This window comes from Galeopterus variegatus, unplaced genomic scaffold (assembly GCF_000696425.1).
Source record: "Galeopterus variegatus unplaced genomic scaffold, G_variegatus-3.0.2 Scaffold2574, whole genome shotgun sequence".
In the NCBI taxonomy this organism is placed as follows: Eukaryota; Metazoa; Chordata; class Mammalia; order Dermoptera; family Cynocephalidae; genus Galeopterus; species Galeopterus variegatus.
This window is the reverse complement of record NW_007728685.1, coordinates 238,031-244,030: the sequence shown is the minus strand read 5'-3', so window position 1 is coordinate 244,030 and position 6,000 is coordinate 238,031. Positions and strand designations below refer to the sequence as shown.

Below are 6,000 nucleotides of genomic sequence, written 5' to 3'. Positions count from 1 at the left end.
CGGGCCGCGCGCCGGCCTCCGCCGTCCTCTGCGCCCTGCCCTGAACTGTCGCTTGTCCCCCGGGGCTCTCTGGGTTCCCGTTCCTAATGTTCCGCACCGGTCCCCCCACTCCCCAGCTGACAGTTGCGTGGTTCTGAGCTTTTAAGTTTCCGCCTCGTGGGGGCGGGGGTGAGGGGATGGAGTCCTCCGGGGTGGCCGAGGCAGTTGCGTCTTGGAGCCATTTTGGGGGCATCCCGCGACCCTTTGGGGAGTGTCCCCCGCGGCCTCCCTCCAGGTGGTAAACTTTGAGCTTCGGAGGACTCCACCGGCTCCCTTCGCCCCCGGCCACCGAAAGCCTGGGATCAGCAGATCTGAATATTCACGTTCCCTCCGCGACTTCCCCTGGCCACCCTGACCCCTACTTTGGGAACACCCCTCCTGTGTTTGTTTTCCTTCCTCAGCCTGGGCCAATGCATTGTGTGGGCAGCAGGCCCAGCTCTGGCTGCTGGGTTTCAGCAGCATGTCCCCCAACCCAGAGGGTCTCTTGCTGCCCTCTCCCGCCCCAGGCCAGAATTGGCATCCAAGGGGAGGACTTGGGTAGCAGGTGCGCCCATTCCCTCAGGGGGCTGGCTCAGCAGAGCCCAGCTTGGCCCAGGGCAGGTCCTGGATCTAAGAGACAGGGCCCCAGGGTCTTCCTAGCTGACCCTTAGTGCTGTGACTGAGTCGTTTGTAAATACCCAAGTGGGAGTTTGGGGACAGGTGGGCTCACACAGAGGCCCCAGGCTGGACACTCAGAGCAGGGCCATCTCCTGGGCCACTGAGCTGTTGTGCAGCCCTTCCTTGTGGGTCCCTCAGGGCCAGGACCAGCATATCCTAGGCTGGGAAGAGGGATCTAGTCTCTTAGGTGGAAGGACCTCAGACCCAAACCCTGTTGTCAGACAGGCCCACCTTGTCAGGACCAAGGGCAGGTGGGTGGGGATGGTGAGGCCCAGAGAGTGGCAACCCTGGCTGTGGTCACACAGATGACTCTGGGTCCAAACCCGGGCTTCTGACCCCAGGCCAGAGCCCTCCCTTGTACCCCACATTGGCTGTCATTTCACCAGTACCCCATCTTGGCTGGCACCCCTATGGGGGAGGGGACACTGCTTAACTCAGCTGGACTTGAGGAAAAAGGTAGCATTCATGGAGGGGCCTGAAGCCAGCCTGGGGGGTCCCCACTGTGGTTCTCTTTCTCTTTCCCTCCTCCCCCATGCCCAGCCAAGGCTCTTAAGCACCCACCCCTATGTGTCAGACTCTAGGGACAGAGACATGGCCTAGCCTGGTCGGGGACACAGGTAGGCAGGTGAGCCAGGTGGGCAGATCCACTGAGGGCATCAGACATTGCTTTCCCAGGTAGGCTGAGGGCTTCCCTAGGCCGAGTCATGATGGCTGGAGGCAGCGGCCATGGCCTAGGCTCCTGGGCTGCATTGGGCCACGTGGCCTTTCTGGAAGGTGGCAGGGGTCTTGTGGATCTGAACTGAGGACTCGGCCTAGCCTCCTGGAATGAGTGAGAGGTCCTGCCCTCCTCTCCCTCTCACCCTGTTGGTGCCTCAAGGGCCTTTCCAGACCATTCCCTCCTGGTCAGTGTAGGGGGCCACCCCAGTGGGCTTCTGTCCTGCATTTAGTGCCAGGGATACAGGACCAGAAGCCCCAGAAGGGTGTAAGAGAAGTTGGTCAGCCTCCCACGGAGAAGGTCACAGAGTTTGGGGCCCCACAGACTTAGTCTCTGGCAAAATCCTGGCACTCTGGGACTCAGTTTCCTCATCTGTAAAGTGGGTGTCCTAACCATACCCAGGTCACAGGGTGTTGGGAGGATGACATGAGCTCCTGTGGCTAAAGCACCCGACTTGGGACCTGGCCAGAGCAGGAGCCCTGGTAGAGGCTCCCTGCCCCCACCACTGCTGGTTCCCAGGCAACAGAAGATATATTTGTAGTCCAAGTAAAGGGGTCCTCGGGTGTCCAGAGGGACAACCCTGTGCCCAGGTCCTGTACCCAGGTCTTGCCTCCTGGCTTTTAGGGTGCAGTTTCTGCACATCACAGGATCTGAATTGAGCCTGAAAGGGCAGACCCCTGGCCTCATCCACCACTTGACACACCCCCCCACCACCCCGACCAGGGCCTGGAACCAGGCCTGGCTCACGGGAAGGCCTAGTAAGTACTTGTTAAATGAACAAAAAGACCGTGTCCCCCAGTGGCATTGTGGCTCTCAGTGGCTCCCTTTTGTGGGCAGGTATACATCTGGGGGGCCCCGTGCCCCAGCCCCTCCGCCCGACTCCCACCCCATAGTGCAGTCCCACTTCAGAGTCCTAAGCAAGCTGTCACCTTTATGGCTCTCTGCCTTTGCACGCCATGTCCTCTCTGCCTAGAACACCCTTCCTCTCCCCTTCTTGTCTACGTGACAAACTCTTTGTCCTCCCTGTCACCTTTTTTTGTGGCTTCTGTGACTCTCTTGTCCCATGCCCCCAAGTGGACTCATGTCCCCTCTGTGTACCAGGCCATCTCTCCAGGGCAGGAGACACAGGCCCACAACAGATCCTCCTAGGCCAGCAGAACAGGCTCCAGGGGGTCTGCCTAGAATGTTCTGGGGTTCCTGGGTGGGGACACTGGCCTGGGGTGTTGGGGAGGGCTTCCTGGAAGCAGGGACATGAGCAGAGGTTGGAAGGATGAATGGGAGTTTGCAAGGAGGGTGGACAGGATGCCTTCTAAGAGGTACAAAGGCCTGGGAGCTTGAGGAAGCAGAATGTGTTCAGGGAGACAGGTGAGAGCTGGGGACAGTCTTTGGGGCTGACCCTGTGGTCACCCGGAATGTCTCCATCCTCCCCAGTGCCCCAGATGGGCACCCATGAGAGCAGAGCCTGGGTCTGACCCCTCGATTTCTGACTGTCTCTGTGTCTGGCAGGGGCCAGCACACAGTAGAGATCCCCCAGTCTCAGGTGACACATAGTAGGTGTTCAGCTGCACCAAGTGATGGCCTGAACACTGTGGCTCTGGCCTAACATCTGCCCCTGTCCCTTGACCCTCTTCACCCACGCTCAGCTATCCTGCCTCCAACTGCTTGAAAAACTATCCTTGTGACACTCAAATATTTGTAGTTATTACTGAGTCCCAGCTGGCTCTCCGTGTGCTGGGAGCTGGCTGTGCCTCTAATCCCTCAAATCAATCCTCTCCTCCCCCTTCCTCTGCACAGGGTCCCTTCTGCCTGGCTTCCTCGTGCCTTCAGGCAAGCCCCTTTCTCTAGCTGAGCTTTGGTTCCCTCCTCTGTCAACAGGGAAGTGGCTCAGCGCCTCCCGTGGAGCTGGGAGGCAGAGGGTGGCTGGGATGTCCACGGCTGTTCCTCTTAGGGGCCCACCCCCCCCTCCACCAAAATTCCTCCAAGCTGTGAACTGTGCTAGGCATGCAGAGAAAAGAATGAATATCTGTACAGTTCAGCCATTAACTTTTGAACGACCACCTGGTGACCACCACTCAGGTTAAGAAGTTCATGCTGCCAGCCCCCCAGATGCCCCCTAAGACCCTTCCCCAAACACAGCCCCTCCCACTTTCCAGAGGTCACCAGGATCCTGCCTTTGTGATAAGTGACTCCTTACATTCTTCGTGGCCTTGCCACCTGAGAGAGCATCCCAAACCACTACGGTCCCCTTTTGCCTGGTTTAGGACCTCACATGCGTGGAAATTTTCAGCCTGTGCTTTAGGGGTTGAGTGTCTTCACCAAAAACGTTGTGTTTGTGAGAGTCACCCACGGTGGTGTGTGGAGCTGTCTGCTGCTGGTTGTCTTAGGGGATGGCATTCCTGAGTGACTTGACCGTATCCGGTGATTCACTGGTGGACGTCAGGCAGTTTCTAGCCTGGGCCACTGTGAAGAAAGCTGCCGTGGACATTCCTGTACAGATGCGCCGTGGACATGTGCTGCACACGTGGGGGTGTCCCAGAGCGGAACTGCGGGGGCACAGGGCATGCGTACGGTCAACTCTGCAAGATAAGGCCACACTCTCCAAAGGATTTCTGCTGTCACCGTCCCGCCGGCATTGCCAGGTGGTGAGCACAGTGCCCTGTCTTGGGCGGATCCCTAGATCGCTGCCCATTTGTCTGCCTCTTTGGTGATGTCATACACACTTTCTGTCAAGGTGTCTGCCTTTTCCTGACTGATTTGCGGGAGTTCTCGTGTCATCTGTCAGTATGTGAGCAGCAGATACACTTCCCGCGGGGTGCTGGCTTCTCTTTAAATGGTCCTCTGATGAACACAAGTTCTTAATTTTAATTTTGTTGAATGTCTCAGGCTCTTTTTGATTAAAGCTTTTTGCATCTTGTTTAAGGAATGCTTCTAATGTCATGAAGCTTTTGGCTTTTAATCCACTTGAAATTGGTTTTTCTGTGCAGTTTGAGGTTGGACTCAATTTTTATTTTTGTGCGACAAGGACACTCAGTCGTTCGGGTGCACACTCTTTGATTCACTATCCAATATTTGTTGTGGTCCTGCCCACGGCAGACGCTGCCCTTCATGCTGTGGACACTGTGAGGACATGCTGGGCTGTCGTCTGAAAGATGGAGTTGCGGGTGGTCAGGTGGTGTCACTGATGCCCTGGGGGACCTTCTCTCACTTGTGAGTCTCCTGGCCTGGCGCTCTGGGTTGTCACGGTTGTTTTGCTTTGATCATGTATCCAACGCACAATTCTTGAGCACCACTATCTAGCAGAGGCTGTCGTAAGGCGCTACAGATCCCACAGTGACCCACACAGGCAAAAGTGCTCTAGTTAGGGGACATAGAAGACTTTTTAAAATAAATAAATATCACAGTGACAAATGCTAAGGGGACACAAAAAAAGAAGGGAGAGTGCAGGGCAGGGGTGGGGGGTAATTCCACGTAGCATGGCCTAGAAGACTCCTGAGAAGGGGATACCTGGGTCAAGAGCTGAGCAGGTGAGGGAGCAGCTGTGCCAGGAGTTCCAAGCTGTGCCAGGAACAGCAAGTGCAAAGGCGACCTGGAAGAAATGACAGGAGCCACAGAAGTCATAGAAGTAGGCAGAGGTAGTTGGATTCTGGATGTATTAGAGGCAAGCAAACAGGGTCTGCTGATGGTTTGGACATGGGGCGTGAGAGAAAGGGGGACATCAGTGACAACTCCAGGGTGTTGGGTCTGAGCAACTGAAAGAAAGGGTGGAGTTTCATTAACCTGAGATGGCTGTGCAGGAGGAGCAGGTTTGGGGTGCGCACCTGCTCTGGGCAGGCCCTTGTCCTAGACAGTACCACAGTTCTCTGGGCATACACTAAGTGCTCATTTGAGAGTCGGGAGACTGACTGCACTATAGTAGTCTGGGACCTGCCAACCCAAGAAGAGGTGTCCCAGGGGCAGGGCTAGCAGCCTGCCAGCACTACTTCTGGGATTGCTATTGAGTTTCCTTGTGCTTTCCCCCCAGACCCCTACTCTCCATCTTGTCTCCTTCACCCTACCTGCTACCCCAGCAGCCCCAGCCCCTCCCTAAGTGTAGTCTTTCAAAGCTCTTTACCCCACTTCTAAACCTGATCCTACTAAACAAGTCTTATGGACTAATTCTTACTAGGTTGTGCATGACTGCCTCACTTTGATGTCTCCCTTTGGGGGTCAAGGCATTGTAAAGGGACCCTGCACATGAACTGTTCTCTCTTCCTTTTCTCTGCCCTGCCATTCAAGGTCTCCTGTCCTCACAGCCCAGCTGAGTTCCCACTCCTCTGAAAAGCCTTCTTAATGGAGCATATGGTTACCAAGTTAGACTCACTTAGGTTTGAATACCAAGTCTGCCACATGCTGGTTGTGTGGCCTTGGGCAAATTCCTGAAACTCTCTAATTTTCAGTTTCCACATCTGAAAATGGGGATAATCATAATAGCATCTACCTTAGAGGACTATTATGAGGATGAAATACATTAAAATGAACTTGGCACATGGTTAATGCCTCCCTGCAGCCCACCGGCTGATGCTGACACCTGCCATCATAGCTGCAGCTCT

General features: G+C 55.6%; 1 protein-coding gene across 1 annotated transcript in view; it reads left to right on the top strand.

The window, feature by feature from the left end:
• The window catches only part of LOC103598341 (brain-enriched guanylate kinase-associated protein-like), a 37,824-nt gene that overhangs the window by 11,041 nt on the left and 20,783 nt on the right, over nt 1-6,000 (top strand).